Source organism: Podarcis tiliguerta, assembly GCF_965153285.1.
Source record: "Podarcis tiliguerta genome assembly, chromosome: 12".
Taxonomy (NCBI): domain Eukaryota; kingdom Metazoa; phylum Chordata; class Lepidosauria; order Squamata; family Lacertidae; genus Podarcis; species Podarcis tiliguerta.
In genome coordinates, this window is record NC_139545.1 from 26,819,891 (window position 1) to 26,845,499 (window position 25,609).

Genomic DNA, 25,609 nt, shown 5'->3' on the forward strand with positions numbered 1-25,609 from the left:
ACCCAAAATCTCTGCTCTTTCAGTGTCTGTGTGGTCATTTGCTGTTAACTATTACTGGCAAGCAGAACATCAGTATTTCCACAGCCCCCACTTCTGGGGTTATTTTATTCTACATTGCATGCATTGCCTTCAACACCCCTAATGCCAGAGGTTGTGGAAGGAGGAGGAGGAGGAGGAGGAGGAGGAGGAACAAATTCTAATAAGCAATGTTAGTTAGAGCAGCTCAGCAACAAATTAATGTCAGGCTTGACTTATTTGTGCCAATAAAGATTTTGGAAAGAAAACACACTCGTTTGGTTTGCCACAAATGAAAAGTGATACATACTTTTTCATGAAAGAAATAAGTCACCCCCAAGGGGCTCAGCAATGGGCCCATGAGAGATTTCAAAACAATGGCTTTGAAAGAGGCAGCTTTTTTTATGTTTGCCATATTTAAAGATTATGAGGCATCTGTCAGCTGGCAGTTTCATATAAAAGGGGGAAACAGCTGTGCCTTGTGAAAGATCTCCCTCTCACGCACGGTCTCCCCACCTTTAGAACTGTTTGTAGAAAGTGCTGGGATAGCTCGGTCGGTAGAGCAGGAGACTCTGGATCGCAGGGTTGTGGGTTCAAGCCCCATGTTGGGCTGGAGATTCCTGCATCGCAGGGGGTTGGACTAGATGACCCTCGTGGACCCTTCCAATTCTACCATTCTACAATACCCCAATTACAGCACAAGTAACAAATTCAAATTAACAAGAAACCCCAGGACCCAGGTGCCCTGCTCATTCAATTTTGTATCATGCTGCTGTGACACTCACCATCCTCTTCTCCTGATTTGTATCTCCTCCACACACTGCGCTAATAGATGATTATGGGAAAAGCACGGGGGACGTGCAGTTGGTATAAGAAAGCTAAGCACATGCTATTTTGGAGAGAAATAAAAAAAACTTGTGAAACTGAAGCCTGAACCAAGGGGGTGACTGTGAATCGCAGTGTGGATAATTGGGCTGGAGAGTGCTCCTAAGAATAACTGCTACTCACACTCCCATCCATCAGCCCATTTACTGGCCAGCAGGATAATGCTGCTTATACGCATCTTGAACAGCAGGCTGAATCCGCTGAAAAGTTTTCTGTGCAAGTCCCACGGAAATGGACACGAGCTCCTGAAAAACTACAGTCCTTGGGAAGGAAAGTATCCCAGTAGATTATTACCTTGGCTCAAATGAATGCAAAGGTAAAGGACCCCTGGGTGGTTAAGTCCAGTCAAAGGCAACTATGGGGTGCGGTGCTCATTTCGATTTCAGGCCGAGGGAGCCGGCATTTGTCCACAGACAGCTTTCTGGGTCATGTGACCAGCAATGACTTAACTGCTTCTCGCACAACAGAACACTGTGATGAGTGGCAGAGCACATGGAAATGCCGTTTACCTTCCCGCCACAGCGGTACTTATTTATCTATTTGTACTGGCATGCTTTCAAACTGCTAGGTTGGCAGAAGCTGGGACAGAGCAACGGGAATTCGAACCGCTGACCCTCGGATCGGCAAGCCCAAGAGGCTCATTGGTTTAGACCACAGCTCCACCCGCTTCCCAATGAATGTACCAGTGACAACACAGAGTTTTAAGTGAGCAATTGTTTAACCTGTTCTATTGCTGCTGTTGCTGTTGCTGCTTTATATGCCTTTATTGGCTTTGGTCAGGCATAGGCAAACTCGGCCCTCCAGATGTTTTGGGACTGCAACTCCCATCATCCCTGACCACTGTTCCTGTTAGCTAGGGATGATGGGAGTTGTAGTCCCAAAACATCTGGAGGGCCGAGTTTGCCTATGCCTGCCTTTGATGATATACTTTATTGCTTTAAAGGGAACAGGGAGCCCTGTATCTTTTTTTTTTAAATGATATTTAAAAACTTATTTCCTTGACCTCCCCCCACCTCCCTTTTTGTATTCCAATTACTAATTAAGTCAGCAAATTCTTTCCATCTTTCACTGCTTACTCACTTATTTATCTTAATCCATTTAAACCTTATCCTCCCATCATCATCTAAGAGATTATCTATACTCCAATCTAATAAAAAGAGAAAAAAAGAAAAACCTTAAATCTTATACCCTTAAACCCTAAAATCTCAAATCCTTATCATATTTCCACTAAAGTCATATAAATTCATTCCACCATCTCCCAACATTCCTTAATTATACAATATTATACTAAATGCTGTTTTAAATATTCCCAATTTTCCCCCACCATCTCTTCCCCCTGGTTTCGGATTTTATCAGTCTTTTCTGCCAATGTTATCAGTCTTTTCTGTCAGTTCCATTAATTCCATCAACCTGGTGCTCTTATGTCCGAGACTCTTAACTCTTCTCCCTGTTCTGTCTGCGGATTTCTTTCAGTACCTAAAATTAAATCCCAAAGGGCTTTCTTCTCGGCAGCTCCTTTATTCAATTTCAACATGACTACCCATACTCCATGTTCAAAATTGTAATCCAAGAGGTATTCCAAAGCATACTCCACAGTCCCTTTGAGGTTACAGAACTCAACTTTTCCAGGCTTTCCCGCAGTGCCACCCTCCAGCAGAAAGTCCATCCATCTTGCCTTATTCAGTCCAAGTGGGGCACTGCCTCTCCAATTCTGACTTTCAAAGTCCATAACCTCGAACTTCAATTTATATCCGTCAATTTGATTCACTGAGGCCAGGGCCTCCACTTGAGTTTCATCTTGCAGAGACAAAACAGTTTGTTTTTGTTGTTCCATCCTCTTCTCAGGGAGCCCTGTATCTAGCAGGAATCCTAAGAAATCTTTTTCTCCCAGTTTTGAAAACTGTTTAAAATTTGTGCAGTTCTGAAGGTTCGGCCCACTATCTTGATTCAAAATGGCATCTGACATAGCCAAAATGCGCTTCCTGACCTCTGGAACCAGTGTGCAAAATTTGGTTGTAATATACAGTATTAAGATCCGCTCAATGCAAGACAAACCAAAAACATTTCGAAATATATAGGGATTATTGTACCTTTTGTTTATTTTATCTCTGGTGTTTGTACCTTTGAAGAGTGGGCGAAGAAGAAGAAGAAGAAGAAGATATAATATGGCCTCTTTCGCAAAAGTAGGAAATTGATGTTATGTGGTTCTGTGATGATTAGAATACAGTGGTACCTCTGGTTACATACTTAATTCATTCCAGAGGTCCGTTCTTAACCTGAAACTGTTCTTAACCTGAAGCACCACTTTAGCGAATGGGGCCTCCTGCTGCTGCTGCGCTGCCACTGCGTGATTTGTGTTCTCACCCTGAAGCAAAGTTCTTAACCCGAGGTACTATTTCTGGGTTAGCGGAGTCTGTAACCTGAAGCATCTGTAACCTGAAGCGTATGTAACCCGAGGTACCACTCTATTGGCTTTTACTATGCAAGACTGTCCAACTAGCTCAGCTTTGGCAATGGATCTCTAGAATCTCAGGCAGAGGTGATTCCCATCATTTATCTTTTAACTGGAAATGTCAGGGAATCGACCAGGAACCTCCTGTATGCACATGTGCTCTGCCACTGAGCTATTGTCCCTTGTCCAAATGGCAGGCTGGGCAATCGCAATTTATGTTGGGACAGTCACAAGTGTGTGTGTGTGTATGTTTTAGTGACATTTCATTGCCCTGTCATCATTTTCATACTCTGAAAATTAATTCTGAGGCCTTCTTAGGCGATGCATTATTAGGCTTTGTATGTATATAGTCCAAAATAAATTAAATAAATAATTATATGTGTAATATGCATTATTTCATCCTACATGCATTTATTTTGGATGTCTATGCGCACAGGAGAACGTATTGCCTAAGAATGAATTTTCAGACACAACATGGAGTCTTTAAAATGACCAGAAAACGCAATGCTACTATTTCAGTGAGTTCACTTTTATGGCAGAGAATTAATACAGCTCATCATGTTGACGAATAGCAGCAACAACAACTTTCATGCTACTTTTTGTTAATGCCATTTTTCACTTTTGAAAGAAGCCTCCAGGCATTGTTCAACTTAGCTGAGCAGCTATATTAAGCTTTGTGTACAAAAACAAAAGGATCCCATCAGTATTGGACTATTAATATTAATAATTCATCTCAGAAGCATATTGACGAAACAAAATGAAGAAAAACCCATAATTATCCCTCAGCATCTCGAAAAAGTTATAATTAGAGAGATGCCAGAACATCTTGGATTTTTAAAAAAGGCATTTGAATAGAAAGGAAATGTGTGCTTGGAATGAATAATTTGGTATGGGACGGGTGAGACTCTCTTTGCCAACTCCAGAATTAAGTTGACTTTTTTTGAATGTTTCAAACAGTAAAAAAAAGGAACCTCAGTGTTTTTTGTTTTTTTAAGGGTTCAACACTTGAACAGTCCAGGTCTTTCCCACCTGTTCCAATCCCCCATTTCCCCGAGGAAAATCTCATCACCTCATAGGAAGCTCTGCTTGTTCAAATGGCACCAATCTGTGGGAGCCACAGCCTGTTTTGAATTCCCCTGGACTCATAAACATTTGCAGCCAGAGACCATGAGCTTGCCAGCAGCACAGTCTCCAGCAGCTATGACTGACAGTTCTGTATGCAGCCCAGAAGCTACAGATGTGTTGGAGCCACCACCACTTCAAATAATTGCCCCATGCCTATCTGAATTTTGGATTATGGGAAACAATGGGGACAGCTTCCTACTGTTCCCAATGATAACCAATTGCCAAGTCATTTCATCTCTGTGGAAGTCAAAAGTGGAACCTCCATGTGCTGTGGCTGTTTTTCAGTTGTATAGTGTCAGACAGCAGGTGGTATAATGGACAGAGGTGGTATAATGGACAGGCCCTATTGGACTCCAACAACATCTGGTGGCTAGGTGTGGGACAAGGATTCTCAACACTAGGGACATAACATTTGACTTGGGTCAGGGAGATCCAGATTCATAGCTCCACAGAAAGTGCACTGGGCAATCTTGGGCTAGTCACAATCTCACAAGAAAAGTTACACTAGAATCTCCTCCGAACTCTTTCAATAGCTGTAGAAGGTATTTTATGTGGGGAGAGAACGCAAATATTTGGCTCCCCACAGGGAGTCTGAAATGGTACCGTCCAGTAACAAATATATTGTGAGGGGTTTCTCGTCATCTGTTTCAGCTCTAGGTTCCAGAGTGCAGCAGCTAGACTGGTGACTGGGAGTCGCCGCCGAGACCTACATTGGCTCCCAGTACATTTCCGAGCACAATTCAAAGTGTTGGTGCTGACCTTTAAAGCCCTAAAAAGCCTCGGCCCAGTATACTTGAAAGAGCGTCTCCACCCCCATCATTCTGCCAGGACACTGAGGTCCAGCGACGAGGGCCTTCTGGCGGTTCCCTCACTGTGAGATGTGAGGTTACAGGGCACAACCAGGCAGAGGGCCTTCTCGGTAGTGGCGCCTGCCCTGTGAAACACCCTCCCATCAGATGTCAAGGAAATAAACAACTATCTGACGTTGAGAAGACATCTCAAGGCAGCACTGTTTAGGGAAGTTTTTAATGTCTGATGTTTTAATGTATTTTTAATATTTTGTTGGAAGTCGCACAAAGTGGCTGGGGAAACCCAGCCAGATGGGCAGGGTGTGTGTGTGTGTGTGTCTCTGTGTATATATATATATATATATATATATGAAATTATTATTGGTTCTGTGCACAGATATCAACCTACGTGCATCTTCTTAACCCCTGGATACCTGTTGGGAAGGTGGCAGGCTCCAGGAAATGTGTAACTCTTGCACACATTTCATAGCACATTGACTTATAACAGGTCATCCCATTGGCTGATCTCACCCAATATTGTCCGCTCTAACAAGAAGCAGCTCTCTGGAATCTCTGGTGGAGATCTCTCCCATCATCTGCTACCATTCCTGTTTTTGAAATTGAGGGTGCCAGAGACTTAACACTTTGAAAGCAGATGCCCTATGACTGAGTTGTGATCACATCTCAAGCCACAAGAACAAGCCAAGCATATTTGAATAGCTCATGCTAGCATAAATGATCAAAGAAGTTCTGGTCTAACCATAGATCAAGACCCACATGTGTTAGGGTTACATGTAATGTTGCACTTTGCATGCACTGTATGGTATTGATGTCATATGTAACATCTAATGTTAATGACAACATTCCATTAACATCATTAGACTTTTGTCCATTAATTTCAGTGGTTCTACTGTGTGTATAACTTAGTTGTTTGTTTGTTTCAATATTGCTGGTGTTTTCTTCTTTGCAACTTTGCAGACAAATAAATAAATCTTGTGCACAATAATATAATTGTGCCCGTAATAATTCTCATGGGTGTAGATTTCACCAGAATTGGAAAGCCTCTGTCATGAGTAACACTTTTGAGTCTTAGTAGGTAGAAAAATTAATCACCCAAGATTTGCTCAGAGTGAATTCTTGCTAGAGCTGTGCCAGATTCCTTTCTAGGAGGAGAAATGACTAACACAGTCATTACACAGCTTTATTGAAGCATAATCTCTATTATTCATGCTAGCACTAATTTTTGTATTCTCCGGAAACTGGAGGAGTTTGGACTTGGAAAATATGGTAGAAATGCATTTGATTGGCTTTTGAATATGTAAAAAGTTTGGCATATTTTTTTAAAGGCGGTAGTGGAGGGAAATGAATAAGTAGTACTTTTCTATTAAATATTTTGAGCAGCTGGGTCATTTATGCTTTAAAATTGTAATTCACCTTCAGATATTTTTGCAGTAAGTGACAAAAATTGATGAGGATGATGATGATGATAATAATAATAATCTTGAGCATGGATTGCAGCTATTGAGTTATTAATGTGACTCAGGAAAGATACCCAAAGATTGAGCTCTTGTAGCTAAAGGCCATGGCTTAATGAAATGTCAGTGTCATCATCTCAGAAAACTATAAGAAGACACTCAGAATTGGCCTAAAGGTGGCAGATAGTGGGCAGGTCTTCTTAATAGCTCAGTTGCTGGAGTGAAATATATGTTCAGTGTTCCCAGACAGTTTGTGGCAAATATTAGGAACCACATCCGTTCTCTGGTAACTTGTACTAGAACAGAACCATAGATGACAAATGGTTTGTGAACTTCAGGTGGTCTGTGGTGTGTACGTAAAAATAAAATTGAAAATCATGCGTCATCTAGCACAGCACATTACAATTGCCACAACAACAGACAGAAAAACCCTTAAGTGGTCCACCAAGACCCGCAGCAATTGTCAAGGGGTTGGTGGGGGAAAATGTCTTTGGAGAGCCAGTGTGGTGAAGTGGTTGAGAGCGGTAGTCTTGTAATCTGGGGAACCGGGTTCGCGTCTCCGCTCCTCCACATGCAGCTGCTGGGTGACCTTCGGCTAGTCACACTTCTCTGAAGTCTCTCAGCCTCACTCACCTCACAGAGTGTTTGTTGTGGGGGAGGAAGGGAAAGGAGAATGTGAGCCGCTTTGAGACTCCTGATGGGGAGTGAAAGGCAGGATATCAAATTCAAACTCTTCTTCTTCTTCTTCTTCTTCTTCTTCTTCTTCTTCTTCTTTCAGAATAAACAAACTAACATATATAAAGAAGTTCAGGATTGAAATAGCCTTCTCTTTCATAAATGTTTCAAGGGAGTCTTGGGAACTTTTTAGAAAAGTTCTAAAATGTGAATTTCCCTGCACATTTTAGCAGAGCAGCATGTAGCTTTCTCTGCCTGTCATCATCTCCCAGTGCAGATGGTGTGGGGGATAAAATGTGAACTGGCATTATGATTACATTTAAAGACCCTCTTCAGAGGCCACCTACAAGATATCATATATTTCAGAGAGTGTCATGTACAACAAAATTACTTCTCCACTATGGGGTGTGAGGAACCTTTTTATACATATATAAAAATAAGAACTAGACACTGCTCACTCTGAAGTTATCATTTTGCACAAGCACATCTCTGTCAGTCTAATTCACCCCACCTGAAATGACTAACCAGCAAAAAGAGCTCGGGGTTGCAGTGGACAGCTCAGTGAAAATGGTTCTAGAGACCAGAGGTGCAGGAAGTGGGCGCCCTTTGACACTGCCACTGTCAGGAAGTTGCAGTGACACCACTATCAGGAAGCCAGTTCTGCCCTGCTGGCCACTTCTGACATAACTGATTTGTGGACTTTACTGCCACAAGTAATGCTAATAACCACTAGCTTAGAAACTGTTCAGCATCTTAAAAAGCAGAGACATCGCCTTGCCAACAAAGGTCTGTATAGTTAAAGCTATGGTTTTCCCAGTAGTGATGTATGGAAGTGAGAGCTGGACCATAAAGAAGGCTGATCGCTGAAGAATTGATGCTTTTGAATTATGGCGCTGGAGGAGACTCTTGAGAGTCCCATGGACTGCAAGAAGATCAAACCTATCCATTCTGAAGGAAATCAGCCCTGAGTGCTCACTGGAAGGACAGATTGTGAAGCTGAGGCTCCAATACTTTGGCCACCTCATGAGAAGAGAAGACTCCCTGGAAAAGACCCTGATGTTGGGAAAGATTGAGGGCATAAGGAGAAGGGGACGACAGAGGACGAGATGGTTGGACAGTGTTCTCGAAGCTACCAGCATGAGTTTGACCAAACTGTGGGAGGCAGTGGAAGACAGGAGTGCCTGGCGTGCTCTGGTCCATGGGGTCATGAAGAGTCGGACACGACTAAACAACTAAACAACAACTAGAAACTGTTAAAGGGGGTTTATACATGTTCAGAGATGGCATGTAGGAGTCATAAGAGGGGTCTAAGGTGCCAACTTGAAGAAAATATTTTTTTAGGGGGCAGGTAAACCCTGCCCCCCCAATCATTTGCGCATGCACAGTCCATTTGCCTCTGTAGGCATCACTCTCCGCCCCCCCCCCCAAGCATGACACCAGAGCGGCAGTGGGCAGGAGAGGGAGAAGAGATGGGGAGCATGTGAGCAAGTGCTGGGAGGCAGCCGTGTTCCTCCGAGGTGGAACAGAGGTTTTTACAGATACTATTCACCCCAAATATAATGCAGACTGCTCTTGTCACATAGCAATAGGGTTTTGCTCCATTTTCTCCCCGTAAGTCTAAATCTAGATCTCATCTCACTTGGCTTGGTGATCAGCTGGAATAACTGGAATACCTAACATTGCCCTCAACCAATTGTTTCCAAAATTCCTGTTTATCTTTTTTAAAAAAATAATTTTTATTAACAAACCAATCAAATCACATTAGTTCCAAATTACAAAACTGAATTTTAAATTTTTGTTGGGGGTACCCATGCTTCGATCTCAGAAAGGGATCCAATCATCTCTTATTTCTGCTGCTTTGATGTTCACAGTTCTGTCCATTCATCTCTTTGTTGTTTTCCTTTACAAATCATCTTTCAATTTTCTTGTTGTTATCGTATTTTTTTCCTTTCTTTATAATCTCTGAAAGTCTCCACAAGCGAGTTTTAACAAACGTTGTTATAGTCCTGTGTGAATTTTCACATTAATCCAAAAGTCATATTCAGACGGCAGATGGCTTTTCAGCATTTCCATAGAATGCAGTCTTAGCGTCTGCTCATTAGGTTTCACAGACCTGTTGCTCTGACATCAATCTTTTCAGGGGGTTCTGCCAGATCAAACAGAGAGTCAAATATGATAACAAAGCCGTGGCTTCCTCCCCCTCTTGACCGCCAATCCTGCAACAGAGCCTGTCTTGTCATGGTGGTTCTCTTTTAGAACTGCGTCATCCCAAAAGCCTTCCATTTCCTTTCCAGATCTTCCACAAAGCAAAGCCTTTAGTTAATGATTCATTTCCACACAGTTCATTATTCCATCTCACTTATTATCGGTTATTGCAACAATTCTTCTGTTTATCATTTCTTTTTTGCTAATGAAAAACCAAAAGGAGAGACGCCATAATAATGTTATCGCCAGTTTCGTTTCCCATCTTAGCTACAGTACTATGTAACAGGAGTTGATTTCCAATTTTTCATTTTTTAAAAACTTGGACTTGGAAGAGTTCTTGGACCTGAGGACTCCCCACAGGAACCTGGCCTCACAAATGTATGAAAGTAAATTCTAATTTCAACTGCACCATAACTAAGAAAGCTTCTCTGGAAAGACTTGTTCTCCTAGGTAATGCATCCTTGAGTGAATTCTTTTTGATATGATAAAGACTCTCCATCCATCATTGATCATCCATCAACCAAATAAAGAAGGATGAGGTCTTATTTGTGCTAACGCACCATCAATTCACCAGCATTCAATCAAGATTAACATTTGACTCGGCTCTCTCTATCAACATTTTTTAAATGTAGCAAAAAGGGTGTTTGTGTTCAAATCAAGAAAATCAACAAAATGTCCCTCCATTGTCAGAGAAATGGTTGGAAAAAAATGCCCTAGAGCTTCATCAATTATAGCAGTTAATAGAGAGGGACTCCGGAAGGGTGTTTTTTTAAAGGGCAGGAAAGTTCAAAATGGTTCACTATTAAACTAAAAACAGTCAAAAATGAATGCCAACAGTACTTGAGAAGCAGGATCATTGTTAGGGTGTAGACCTTCTAGGACTTTTGTGGCTGTGGGCCCCAGTTCTGTCTCTTTCCCCCACTTTCCAATGCTGTGCTTCTAGGGTGGCTGGATGCAGTGGAAAGCACAGTGTAGTGATAAACCCTCCAAGTGTCCTTATTTTCCAGGGACAGTCCTGGATGAACAGAAGTTGCCCTGGTTTCTGATTTGATACTGGAATGTCCCGCGTTTCCTTAAGACGTCCCTATTTTCATCAGAGAAATGTTGGAGGGTATGGTCAGTTACGTGACCCCCGAGCTAACGAGTTATGTAACTATAGAACCTTTAAAAGACATCTGAAAGCAACCCTATATAGAGAAGTTATTTTTAATGTTTTATTATGTTTTTATATATGTTAGAAGCCACCCAGAGTGTCTGGGGCAACTCAGTCAGATGGGTGGGGTAATAATAATAATAATAATAATAATAATAATAATAATAATAGTAACATCAATAACAATAACACTTTAATTATTTATACCCCACATATTATTATTATTAGTGGTAGTAGTAGTATGAAATAGAACGTTCCTGTTTTCATCAGAGAAATGTTGAGGGGACTGTAGTGAGATCCCAGCCATCCGAAGACATCTAGTACTTAAAAATCAGCATATGCAAATTTTATGTAAAGTTTGTCATGGACCTGGGCCTGGGCCTTTTAAGTACCTAGCAATGCTTCTGCTGAAAAGGTACAGTTCATGAACATTATAGAAGGGTAGTAGAAGCTTGCTCTTCAGAGCTCAGACTCTCCCTTCTCAACCTCAACTTTCTCTTTCTCTCTCTGTCCTATTAGCTCTCAGACCAGCTTCCCTCCCTCCAGCAAAACTCGGTCTCCCAAAGCAAAGCAAGCAATATGGTGCAGTCAGTTGCTGTGTCCTAGAACATTAGGAACCTAGAAAGCTGCCTTATATTGAGTCTGACTTTGGTTCATCTGAAGCAGTATTGTCTACAGTGATTGGTTGTGCCTTTCCAGGGTTTCAAGCGGGGTCCATAACTCATGTCTCCTGAAGACCAAATTTTAACTTTCAAGTCACCTTGGCAAGGTGTTTCAGGTCTTATGTATACATAGAATCATAGAGTTGGAAGGGATCTTGAGGATCATTTTGTCCAATCCCCTGCAATGAAGGAATATGTAGCTGTCCCTTATGGGGATCAAACCTGCGACCTTGGCATTATCGGCACCATGCTCTAACCAACTGAACTACCTAGTGTGAACACCAACAGCACAACCCTATACATATCTGCTCAGAAAGAAACCCCGTTGGTTTTAATGAGGCTTGCATCAAGGCAAACGGGTACAGAATTGCAGCCTAACTTGGTTTTCAGAACCATAAACTGCATCCTACCTGACAGGTCATTTTGAACTTGTGACTCACCAGCAGTATTTCACCGGATGGGGATGGGAGAATCAAGTTTCAGAAAATAACTTAGAAGGTACTATTGATTTGTGTTTTGTACAAACATAGCTGAAAGCAAAATTGATTCAGAGCATTTTTAGCAGGGATGGGTCATGCAGTCATTGTTACCCCGGGGATAAGAGTCCGTAACAAAGATGGTAATATATCAAGACTGGCTATGAAGTCGTTCATTGGACTGGCCGTACTATTGTAAGGTGGTCTTCTTTCTAGTGTTGGCCCCTAATCAGGAAGAGCTATAACTTAGCAGCAGAGTAGATGCTCTGCATGCAGAATATCAAAAATTAAATCCCTGGCATCTCCAGGTAAAACTGGATGATAACCCAATCTGAAGCCCTGGAGAGCTGCTAACCAGTTAGGCCACATCCACACCATACATTTGAAGTACTATGATACCACTTTCACAGCCACAGTTTGCCCCATAGAATTCTGGGAGCTGTGGTTTGTTAAGGGTGCTGAGAGTTGTTAGGAAGCACCTATCCCCTCACAGTTCCCAGAGTTCCTTGGGAACAGGGCTTGACTGTTAAACCACACTGAGAATTGTAGCTCTGTGGGGGCTCCTAATAACTTTCAGCACCCTTAAACTACAGATCCCAGAATTATTTGGTGGAAGCCATGATTGTTTAAAGTGGTACCACAGTGCTTTGAATGTATGGCATGAATGTGACCTCAGTGTAGACCAGGGTTTCCCAAACTTGGGTGTCTGGCTGTTTTTGAACTACAGTTCCCATAATCTCTGAACACTAATTCTGCTAGCTAGGGATGATGGGAGTTGTAGTCCAACCACAGCAGGAGACCCAAGTTTGGGAAACCCTGGTGTAGACAGTACTGAGCTTGATGGGTCAATGGTCTGGCTCAGTATAAGGACTATGTCCCTATAATCATTCTGCTCAGAGCTATTTACAGCACACACCGGGGAAAATAAAAAGACAATACAGGAACTGGTGCTCTTAACTTCCTAACTTGAGTCAAGGTAATTTTGCAACTGAGGACGGTGGCCATTTTGGTTCTTCCCACAGCATTGCCTAATGCCTCAGCATCTGCTCTCTGTATTAACTGGGATCCAAGAAGCAGCTCAGAGCATGTTGACATTCTACAGCTGCTCTCTGCTGCCAGTAGGTTTATGTGATGCTAATTTTGGAACAGAACTACATTCCAGAAAATGTAGAGCTAAAGAGAGAGAGAGAGAGAGGTAAATTTGATAAATTCAAAGATCCTTTTTGCAACTAATCTAACTTGCCAAAGTAGCCGGACAAAGTAGCTCATTGTCAGATGACTGAGCTGACTCTGCATTTAAATAGGTTGAAAAGTAAGCAGGTTTGACAGTTAGCAGCCATGGGATTCTCTTCTCCTTGAGAAAATTGATGTAAGCCTGTTAACTACCTCAAATTCAGCCTTAGCCTATTGTTCTGGAGCAGATGGGGAATGCTCACCTCAGCTGCGTACTTGAGGCCCTCACAGCATTCGACAGCGCTTAGCTACTGAATTGCAAATGACTGTACCTCAGGATCAACAGAAGCATATGATCCATCACTGTGAGACTTTGAATTCACCCAGTGGAATGGCTCGTCCTACAAACACCAGAGCAGCCATTTTCTGTTCCCCCTGAAAGTAATAGATACAAATAATCTGTAATGAATACGACTGGGGTTAGCAGCCATACAGTTTCTAAACCACCAAACTACAGTCGCTGAGTCAAAGGATGGAACTGAACCTCTGTCCTAAGAACATAACAGCCTACTGGATCAGGCCAATGGCCTATCTAGTCCAGCATTCTGTTCTCACAGCGACCAACCAGATGCCTGTGGGAAGCCCGCAAGAAGCACATGAATGCAACAGCACTCTTCAAATAAGCTTACTGCCTATGACAGTAGAGATTCAACATTGGCATCATGGCTAGTAGTCATTGATAGTCATATTCTTTGTGAAGCCATCTCAACTCCTTTGAAACCACCTTCTGGACTTCACCAGTGGTCCAAATATGTCTCCCTTCACCCTCTTCCGTGAAACCCCAAATATTTCTTGCATGTCACAGCTGCTGATACCTTCTGAAATGGTGGGTGGTTCTTCTGCTTCTGCAAAGGGAGCAGGGGGTGGACAACAGACCAGAATTCCCTTACCTCAGCACTGTGCAAGGGAGCATCAGATCAGATAGATGGACTACTATTTCACATTGCTCTCTGCGTACATGAGCACACTTGTCTGAAAAAAATTAAACCCAGTGTTTTAAAAAGAGACTCCTTGCGGGAATTACGAATCTTTTCTTTCATTGATTTTAGACCCTTTTCATTGATTTTTAAAGCTTTAGGATGTTTCAATTATGGAACTTAAAGTACATTAGAGAAGGTCATTATAGACGTAATTCAGCAAAGTATATCTTTCAGTTAAAAATAGAGGAGGGAATGAAAAATGATTATTGTGCAATTGCTGGTAGACCAGCTCATCTTGAAGACCTCTTCTTCCTCTTATAAGTAAATAACATTTCTACTGGATTGTAAATAGTCCACTCCAGTTGTCCAAAGTAGTTGTAGCATTTCAACATCCTTGCTGTAGAACATCATCCATAATAATAAACCCTTTTTTTGCATGTGGAACATGTCTGGAATGAAAGGGAAGATACTCACAGCTGTTCTGTTAGGTTAAATTTCTAAAAGTGAAAGTATGTTTTGTGTTGTCTTGCATCTTGGGCTGTAACCCAGTGAGCAACATCTGCTTTGCATGCAGAGGACCCCTGGGAAAGACCCCCTTCATGAAACCTTGCTACCAGTCAGTGTAGACTGTACTGAGCTACATGAACCAATGGTCGGACTCTGGCAGCAGCGTTCACACAGAGGTTTATTCCATTTCCCTGACATGCCCCTAACTGTTAATTTCGGCATTATATTTGAGCTTTTGCACGATGTAAAAGGCACTGCTGGAAAATTAATGGAATATAGCGCATTTGAGTGCTCATTTCCATGTTATTTGATTCCAGAAAAGCATCTGTTTGCAGTCCCCTTAACCTGGAAAATGGCAAGAGTAAAGTGATTGAATTGGGGACAGCACATCAACAAACAGCTCTTTCCTGCCGCTTTCATGAGGGAAAAGAAGCAAGCATGTTTGGAAAGGGTGGGGAGCAGCGATGTCGTCTGATGACCTTTGTTGTTGTGTCACACCACACCCACAGGTGTGGATGACATTATTTATTATTAATTGTTAAATTTATATACTGTCCTTCATCTGAAGATCTCAGTGTGGTTCACAAAATAAAAATACAGGATAGAAGCACAAAATAAATAGTTAAAACCATACCAAAACAAGACTATAACCTCCCACTCCCACAAACACATTCAAAAGGCCTTAGAATATTAATCAGCCAAAGGGCTGGTGGAAGGGGAACATTTTCATCTGGTACCTAAAGATATGTAATGAAGGCACCAGACAAACTTCTCTGGGGAGTGCATTCCACCAATGGGCCTGTTCTTGTGTTGCCACCCTCCATACATCTTGTGGAGGAGGCACACCAAGAAGGGCCTCAGATGATGATTGCAGTTTATATGGGAAAAGACGGTCCTTGAGGTATTGAGGCATTGCCAGTTTATTGGTCAAAAAGTGACAGAAATGGGATAAAAGCCCAGGCATTATAATCAGGAAAACCACAGCAATATTCCCAATGTCTGAATGTACCCTTAGAATAAGTTGGCTCCTTATGTTCCTACACTATTTGAACGTAAATTAAGTCCTGTCAGTATCTTGCTTTTCTGCTCTTCCTAAAATGGACATCGTTAGGGGACTTCCTAGAAAAGCGAACGACCCTCTTATGAAGGGCTACACCACAACCAAATCCAATCACCATTTCTGCCACCATGAGGTAACTTCCACCCCTGCCCCTCTGTCACTCCCACCACTTATCTGCATGCATATATCTTTTTTTTTTTTTTAAAAAAATATTTATAAAATTTTCAAATATAACAATAAAAGAAAAACCTTCCATTTTAATTATACATCCAATTCTAATCTTTCCACTTTCAGACTTCCTTCAGTCTATCTGGGAATTTTCATGTTTTCACAGTTATTCACATTTCTTGCATCTGTATTGGTTTTTTTAAAACCAAATTAATCTTAGCAATTATTATAAAACAATATTTCTTTACATTATTATCACAGAGCTTCTTGAAAACCTACAAACATTAATTGACCTTCACATATATTTTTAATATACTCTGTAAATTTATTCCAGTCCTCGGTAAATCTCTGGTCTCGCAGGTTCCGAATTCTCCCCGTTAGCTTGTCTTATTCTGCGTATTCCATCAACTTCATTCTCCATTCTTCTTTCATCGGGATTTTTTCCTGTTTCCATTTTTGTGCCACCAAAATTCTTGCCGCTGTTACTGCATATAAAAACAACTTCTCATCCTTCTTTTTTATGTCATTTCTTAGTATTCCTAACAGAAAAGTTTCTGGTTTTTTAACAAAGGTATATTTCAACATTTTTTTCAATTCATTATAAATCATTTCCCAGAAACCTTTCATTTTTTTACATTCCCACCACATATGATAGAATGTTACTTCTTTCTCCTGACATTTCCAACATTTATTACTCACTTTATACATCTTTCCAAGTTTTACTGGTGTAACATACCATCTATATAACATTTTCATAACATTTTCTTTTATTGCAGTACATGCAGTAAATTTCATTCCTTCTATCTGCATGCATATATCTGTGGTGCGGATGACTCAAAGTTGAGTTCTGAGGGCAAAAAGTCACTCCGGGGAAGGGGAAAAATTATAATGATGTGAATCTGCAATGAGTCATCCGCCCTCACAGAAGTGTCAGTGGGAATAAGGACTATTTAGCTGTTCTGCGTTGCCAAAGTTGCTGGCCCAGCCAAGCAGCCTAGGTTCCTCCAGGCAAGCTGGAGAGTCCAGCCTCTGCTGCATACACACCATCGCTGCCATCACTCTGAACCTACACTAGGGTTTTGTAAAGGGTTGATACAGATAGGTGACAAGCATAATAAGCCAGTGTTGATTGTTCTTGTGGCGTTCGTACAAAGCTCCCGGTCGTCTCACGGACTATTGACCCGTACACCCCTAATCCGCTGCCACCAACCAGGTCCTCCCCTGTAAATCACTTAGTCTCAGTCAGGTTCTTAAGTTAAAAATGAAGACTGTAGTTCATTACAAAAACAAATAAACTTTAAATGCATTCGAAACGCTGCTACCCTTTACCCTCTTAAAGGTAAAGGTAAAGGGACCCCTGACCATTAGGTCCAGTCGTGGCCGCCTCTGGGGTTGCGGCGCTCATCTCGCTTTATTGGCCGAGGGAGCCGGCGTATAGCTTCCGGGTCATGTGGCCAGCATGACTAAGCCGCTTCTGGCGAACCAGAGCAGTGCACGGAAACGCCGTTTACCTTCCTGCCAGAGCGGTACCTATTTATCTACTTGCACTTTGATGTGCTTTCGAACTGCTAGGTTGGCAGGACCTGGGACCAAACGACGAGAGCTCACCCCGTCGCGGGGATTCGAACCGCCGACCTTCTGATTGGCAAGTCCTAGGCTCTGTGGTTTAACCCACAGCGCCACCCGTGTCCCTCTTTACCCTCTTAGTCTTATTTTATTCTGTCTCTAACTCTTCTACCTCCCCTCACACAAGAACCAATTGCACTAACTGTCTCTCTAATTCCATTTGTCTGTCAACTGTTTTCCCAACTGCCTTTTCCCAACCAACTAACTAACCAAACCTCGGGCTAAGCCCTTTTATAAACAGGTAGGCTCCGCCTCTGGCTTTTCTATTGGTCTACCTATTAACCCTTTCTCTCCCCCTGTACAGACATTTTCAAATGAACGGGCAATCACCACAGTTCTAGTCATGGGAAGGGATGTAGCTCAGTGGTAGAGCACCTGCTTTGCATCTGAAAGATCCCTGGCATCTCTGAGTCAGGCTTGGAAGGACTCCAGCCTGAAATCCTGAGGAACCACTGGCAGTCAGAGTAATACCTAGCGGTGTGGACCAATTGTCTGACTCCATAAAGGTGGCTTCCTATGCACAGTGCAGCATCTTTGCAGGTTACATTTGCTTGAGAAGAGGAACATCTCTGCAGAAGGAGCAGAAGAACCCTGTTGTTATGTACTAAGCTTGGATCCTAGAACAATAGGCAAGTAGGATCCTAGAATGCAACAACTGATTGGCTTGCAGGAAAAGACCAATCAGGCTCCAGGAGGAAGTTAATCAGCCAATCAGACGGCACTCATTGTATATAATAATGTATATAAAATAATGTATATAATGTATATAAAATAATGTGTATAAAAGCCTGAGGGTTTTTTTTTGGGGGGGGGGCAATTCAGTCACTGTTTTACAAGCTGCAATAAAGAGCATGAAATCACTACAGGACTCCTGAGTATATTTCACCTGTGCTGTATCTCACACTCCCTTCAGAGCCTCGCTTTCAAGGCAAAATGATTCGACGTAGGGCTGCAAAATGGCCGTCGGGCATTGTGAGCAAATTTAAGCACTCTCAAAAGCAAGTGCAAAAATGCCACAAATTGGAGCTGCGCTGGGAGGGAAGGCATCGGTGCGGAAGCAGTAGACTGCTAGCTCCTTCTTCCTTGGCCCTCCTGTGTCTCTGATGAATGGAAGCCACAAAATGGGGCCGCAATTTCTGGTGGGCTCTGAGGTGCGCAAATGGAGACCTCGAAAGGACAAGCCACTTTACTTATGTATGAGCTTAGAATATCAGCTTGGCTCTCTGGAAGGGAGAAGCTTGACACAAACCAGCTCTCTCTCTCTGTGTGTGTTTTAATTCATACGCAAAGGATTAAAAAACAATCTGTTGAAGCTCAAATGTTTTTCCCCACCTCACATTTGGATTTCAAATGGACTATATCTCATGGGGATGTTTGCTAAGGAACATATGCACTAGTGAGCAAGCCTATATTTTACTTACCACCTGATTTCAAACATCTATTACAGCCCAGCTGCGTTCAGTAGGTTTATATAGTTTACATGCTCTCTAAGAACAGTGTTTCTCTGAGGGAGGCTCCTGACCTTGACAAATAGAATGGAGAAGATAACCGTCCTTCTGCAATTGCTCTAACAGAAAGTTAACTCCCACAAACAAATCTGATTTTTTTTTTACTGTGCATTTGGCAGAACCAAATGGCTTTTTGGATGCCATTTCCCCTCAGTAACAATGACTCTCTGTTCACTGTGGAGCTTAAAACTAGAACTAATAATGTATTCAGTAATTACAATATTCAGGTGCTATTGAAATGGAGGATCAGGGGTGTCTTACCCATAGATGTTAGTGGTGTGGGGTGCCAAGGGCGCCACAGGCTGAGTGTCCAGGAAGGAGACTCCCTTCCCCGCTCTGGGGCAGCCCGCTCCTCTCCTCTCAGCCGCCCATTGGAGGGCGCTGTGTCTGGCTCAGGGACACCCCTTTGTGTCCCCTCCCGCCGGGGCTGCCTGGCCACCTGGCAGGTGCAATCAGGGGCGGGCATGTCTCTCCTGCCTCTCTCTGGCCATGTCACTGCCTGCGCACCTCCCTGCAGAGTCTGCGAGCGGAGCAGGGAAGCACCCTGTGCAATCCCGGCGCCGAGCGAGGATGGGACAGCCGGCAAGCCACCTGATCTGCTTGCTTGCTCTCCTGTGGTGCGGACTTCCCCAGATGGGGGTAGGTAAGGGGCGCCGGGTGCTTAGAGGTGTAGCCTTATTAGATTTTACCGATTGGTAGGGTGAGCATTGCTCCCAGAACAGGGAGGAAGGAGTCAAATGACACCAAGGTTTGGTTCAGAGAAAGAGTTTATTCTGCTCTCCGGATAGCAGAAGGCACTGTGTGAATCGGTTCACAGCAAGCACAAAAGCAAGAGAAATTGCATACAGTATATATATATCCTCCAGGCACCCTCTCCCCCCTTCCCAGGAATCCAGACACGCCAGCTTATACATGTAAGTTGACATCCATGACCATAAACAGATATTCCTGTTCCTGTACTCTTGACCATAAAAGGATGTTCCTGCTCCTGTTCCTGTACTCTTGGCCATAAGAGGATGTTCCTGTATTCCTTATCTTGGGGTAAGAAGGTCACCAACTCTAAGAGCACTCCTGGCATCATTCCCGTGTGTGGGGTGTCTTGCAAGGTCTGTGCGTCACACAAGATAAGATAAGCCCCAGCTCTGTCATCCTGTCTCCACTTCGGAACTGGCAAGGCCATTCATTAAGCATCACGTACTGATAAAGGAGAGAGCATCTCTGGAGGGCACAGGAGGCAGTCTGGGCTGTGCGCGCATCAGATCACATGATGTAAATGAGCCGGACCGAAGTCCCCCCCCCCCCGCTTAAAAAAGGTCAACAACTCTGGGAAACGGTTTCTGCTCTATAACCAGCCCTTAGCATTTGTTTTTATTCTCTCTTCCATTTTATTTCTTAACTCCTTTTAGTGCTTCATTTTGTTGTTTTAATTTATTGTTTTATCTCATTTTTTTATTGTTCTAACTTCCCTAAACTGTGAGGCTGCATGAAGTTTGGCAGTGCCAAGCGCAAGGTTGAGCCAAAGTTTACAAGATACAGTGGTACCTCGGGTTAAGTACTTAATTCGTTCTGGAGGTCCGTTCTTAACCTGAAACTGTTCTTAACCTGAAGCACCACTTTAGCTAATGGGGCCTCCTGCTGCTGCTGCGCCGCTGGAGCACAATTTCTGTTCTCATCCTGACACAAAGTTCTTAACCTGAGGTACTATTCCTGGGTTAGCGGAGTCTGTAACCTGAAGCGCATGTAACCTGAAGCGTATGTAACCCCAGGTACCACTGTGCTAGTTATAAATTAAGGAAGAGAAACATCTTGATTATCAGAACTGTTGACGAGCGAGCCCACGTGGCAGCTGCAGAGAGTCTGCAAAACACTCCCTTCTGCTGAATGGCACTGACTCCAGACTCGTAAACTCAAGGCCGCCACATTTGGAGATAATTGATTTCTGCAAACTGCTGACGAATAATCATAATTGTTATGGTACTTACTAGAAAGAACTGCAAAGATCTGGGAATCATGCCAGATTCGTTAATCAGCTCCCCAGAATCCTGAAGGAGACAGAGCAAAATCACTCATTATTTTCTCCAAAAGTAGGAGAGTAAGAGGGAGCTGAATGAGTTAATTCTAGATGAGGCCATTCCTCCTCCTTCCACTGTTTCGGATTGGTCAACTCATCTTAAAGGGCTCCGACAAGATTCCGAAAATATTCACTACCCAACAAGCCTGGCTCAAGAACTGGCCTTAGCTGAGAAATCATATAAGGCAAATATAACTGATATAACGACTCAGAGGCCACCTCCTGAGCTTGGAAAAAAAACTTTCAAAGTCAACAGGTTACTTCCAAATGTACTCAAACAGAGGAGAGAGATGGCTAACTTCAGGACCACTTCCACTTGATATGCATGGACCTCTCCAGCATGAAAAATATTCTAACGATAACAAATGGGCTACTTCTGACTCTAGTGAAAATTTTACACCTCAAGAAAGAGGCACAGAGCCAAATAACACTGACCGAATGAACAACCTACCCGAACCAGCAGATATGAATCACCCAGTAACCAGCAAGAAATCATAGTTGCGAAAACTATAGCACAGGACAAAAAAATCTGACTTTTTTGGTGAAGGAAAGGGATTTGTGCCTTTGCTACAAGTACCTAGTACATTGCCCCACTTATATAAATAAAGCAGAAGAAAAATATTTTTTCTTCCATCTCACTGTGTGCATTTATATTAGAATAGCTTTATCCCACATTAAAATTTCACCCACAATCCTGATCTAATGTTCCTGAAAAGACACAGAAATGAAAACACCATTCACTCTCTCTTTGCTTTCCCCTTTTTGCTCTCTGTTTTGTTTGTTGTTTGCATCTCATTTTCTCAGCTTGGCATCTTTAAGAAATTAATATATATAGTTATCGGGTGCCATCTGGGCCCAGATGGTTTTCTTTGGGAGGCCTTAACGTGTGCTGGCATGCATAGGAGTGAGAAGAATGATGAAAGTCTCATCGCTTCTTAATCTTCTGTCTCTCTGTCTCATTTAGACACAATAGGTATTCCATATTTCCAAACTCTAATGTACTATGGCTATTGTTAAAAATGCATCATGTTCTTTGGAAGAAAAATTGTCCGAAACCTGGAGCTTTTCTTTTAAACACAATATGTCCAACAAGCACTTGTCAATCACAATAGTAAATGACGAAGACAATGACAAAACACACACACACACACGATGAGGAGGAATTGGTTCAGCTTGAATTACAATGTGAATTTACCAAAACTGCACTTTCCAAGCCGATATGCAAACCCAAACTTCAGCAAACACTCCAACATCCCTAAAATGAAAATGGAGACATTTATCACTCACCCCACCAACTGATCTTGACTCCCCCCCTTTTTTTGTTCCTCCCACCCCACAAAGCATTTCCTATAAGGAAGACAAGTGCCACTATAACTATACCAATAGGACACAGCACACATACCTTCCATTGTCCTGAGAAAACCCCAAAATCCTAATTTTATTTTATTTCTTTGGGCATTTTTTTTTAAAAAAACAACACACACCATTAAATAAATTTTAGAAAGTGGCAAGATTCAGTGACGGAGGAAGGGGTGTGCGGGGTGTGTGGGCCACCCTGGGTGTCATCACTGAGGGGGGAGGGTGACAAATTGAGTTTAAAATAAAAAATAAAAAACTGGGCTCACGAAACTTTTTAGGAGTGACGTGGTGGCTTAGGCGCCTGCAGGTACCACACTGCCTAAAATGGCAGCGTGGGACTTGTGTCTGCCTACTGCCTCTCCCTCAGCCACCCTACAGAATAGCACGAGAAGGGGTGGGAGAAAGGAATGATTTATTTATTGAAAACATTTATATACTCTCCCTTATCCAACACATCTCAAGGTTGTGGCCAACAAATATATAAATATTAATTATTCATATCCTAAAACACTAAAATAAGGCCATGATGCCAGCAATAAGGTAAGGCAGAAGCTAAGACCAGACAGCAAGCTAAAGTATGACACTAGCAAGCCCAGTTGAGGATGACGTTCCCTCCAGCCCCCTGTGCAATCAATGTTCACTTCCTGGAAATGGAAATGAGGAATTTCCTAGGGTCAGGGCAGCATTGGAGTTGTTAAATTATGGTGTGGCAGCCTATGCCCAGGGGCATAGCTAGCTCCTCCGGTACCTGGTAAGGTGGGGGTAGGGAGACCCGCCTATGGTGGCCGCTGCAATCCTTGTGTGGGGGCCATTTTTCACCCCCTCAGGGATGACACCCAGGGCGCAACGCACCTCCCACACACCCCTTCCTATGCCCCTGCCTACACCCTTGTTTGACTCTCCTCCTTGCTGCACAGCAAATGTGGCGCTGGGCTCAGGGGCAAAACCCAGGGTCTGGCTCAAAGACCTAGGACGTAGGTCCTTGGGGCCAGTTCCTGATGTCAGTCTTGTTTTAGGTAGAGCTAAAACTCTTCCAGTTTCTTTCTCTCCGTCTCAGTCTGTACGTGGTACTTCTTGCTGCAGGATACAGACCTTTAAGCAACATCCACCGTACAGATTATGGAACCATTATATTGACAGGATAGCAGTGGCGTAGCGTGGTTGTCAGCACCCGGGGCAAGGCAAGTAATTTGCGCCCCCTAACCCGTGGATTTTAGCAGGGGGCAGAGAGCGGCGAGTGCTAGCACTCCCCCCCAGATGTTGCGCCCGGTGCGGCCGGCCCCCCCTGCACCCCCCACGCTACGCCACTGCAGGATAGCCTCAAGTACCTCTGAGAGAAGCTCAAAGAATAATTCTTTCTTATAATTTTTTCTGCCTGGGTACTATATCTGTAAAGCTACTAGTATCATTTGAAAAGCTAGTCCCCCGCAACACAATCTTGTAACAGATTGCTATATAGTTAAGGAAACAGGATAAGAAACATAAGAATTAATATTAATGGTTACTATCCTCACCTCAGTAAAATAGAGTTCAAGGAAATGCGTACTGTAGGTCAGCACATCAGATCAGACAGCAGCTCCAAAACAATGGCAACAAACAAAGTAGCATTAATATAATGGCCTGGGTTCAAAAACATTGTTTTTAAAATCAAGATTTTTTTAAAAACAGCAACAACAACAACAACAACAACAGTACCATTAAATATCTCCAGCACTCAAATGAAACCTGATTGGCTCACACAATTGGCAAATCAGAGAACACCGCAGAGCTTGCTTCAAAGTTCAATTACTGTGAATTTTCCCATTGCCTCTAATGATAACCAAGAGCAAGTGCAGGCAGTGAATTCTTTTTCTGTGTTGAAAAGGAAAGCTACTGTCAGCACCGCCAAAGTCAGAAGGATGCTAAATGTTCCAGCACTTCCAGCATTCGCAGAAAGTAATGAGGTGAAACTATTTTTGCCGTAATGCGCTGAAGACAATGATTACCCATGGCAGTGTCCACACAAAGGCTCGAAGACTGTTCTCTAGAGGCCTGTATCTGTTAGCTGCAGGCACTATGCCGACTCTCTCCCCAAGCCCACTCGTTTCCTTCGAAACCATATGAAGAGAGCCCACACATTCGGTCTGAAATGAACTGAAACAAGCAGATAAATATAGGTACAAGGTATTTGCTGAATAGAAGAAAAATGTGCAAGTCTACAGGACATTGTTAACCAACAGTCACTGGCAATTATCTCCCAGAAACATAAGCCTAACTCGAAAGCAGAATAAACAAGAAGATATTAAATACAGCATCTCACTTATTAGAGGCGTTCAGTCACAGCCTACTTCCAACCACAAGAGACTGGAGTCTGCTCATTTTTGCCATGATAGAAATACAGAATAACACCCGCTTAATTCAAGGATATTTTCTGCAGTGTTACAAAGAGAGAGAGAAGGATCTGGAAGGAAGCTTTACAAAGAAAACAAACCTTCCAAGGTGATGGCACAATTGAAGCTTCCTTCTAATCCAAAAAAAAAAAGTCCTCCTGGATCATAATGCAATATATCTGGAGCCAATGGCGATTTTGTACATAGCTGCTTCACTTGACTGAGCTGTTCAGAAGAATCATTGTTGTTTTTGTAAGGGCTCCACAGGAATACAACAGCAACAAGCTTGTAATGCAGAGGTTCACAACCCTTGGCATCCTGATCGTCCTTAAGTCAAGGACAACCCTTGCCTCCAACTCTTTGAGCTTTTAAAGGAGCAATTAAATTAAAACTTTGGGAGCTACTTTATACTGGCCAGGCTATGGTCACTCCCAGACTGCCAATATTTTGTGGGAGGGATTGAAGGCTATCCTGAGAAATTCAGGGTGGCACAATTAAAGCAGATTAAAGTGTTCTTTTGTCTTAGAGCTACAAATCCAACTTAGGAAATGCATGGAAAGGTGTTTAGCTGGAAGATGTAGAAACGCTATGGAAGCAAAGCTGAGTGAATACTCATTGCCTTATAACAGCCCCACAAACAAATCAGAACAGAGGCTCAATAAAGACTGAGCATTGTCTAAACCCTTTGTCAGCTTTGTGCAAGCAAGTTAGGATGGGTGCTAAATAAACAGGTGATGCGGAGGAGCCCTGTTTGCCCAGTTTGTCAAACTGTCTGGGGTCTTGCGTGGTGTGGTGTAGGTCTTTTCAAAATTAGGCTGCCTTAACATCTGTTGCATTTGCCATTTAGCTTCATAGAGCTAAAAGAGAAAGGTTCATG

At 42.8% G+C, this 25,609-nt stretch overlaps 1 long non-coding RNA gene across 1 annotated transcript; it reads left to right on the forward strand.

Annotated features, from left to right (window-relative positions):
* Positions 1-23,397: 23,397 nt before the first annotated feature.
* On the forward strand, positions 23,398-25,476 carry LOC310660715. Its single transcript, XR_014503622.1, has 2 exons — positions 23,398-23,515; positions 23,689-25,476. It is a non-coding gene; the product is annotated as an uncharacterized lncRNA (long non-coding RNA).
* Positions 25,477-25,609: the final 133 nt, after the last annotated feature.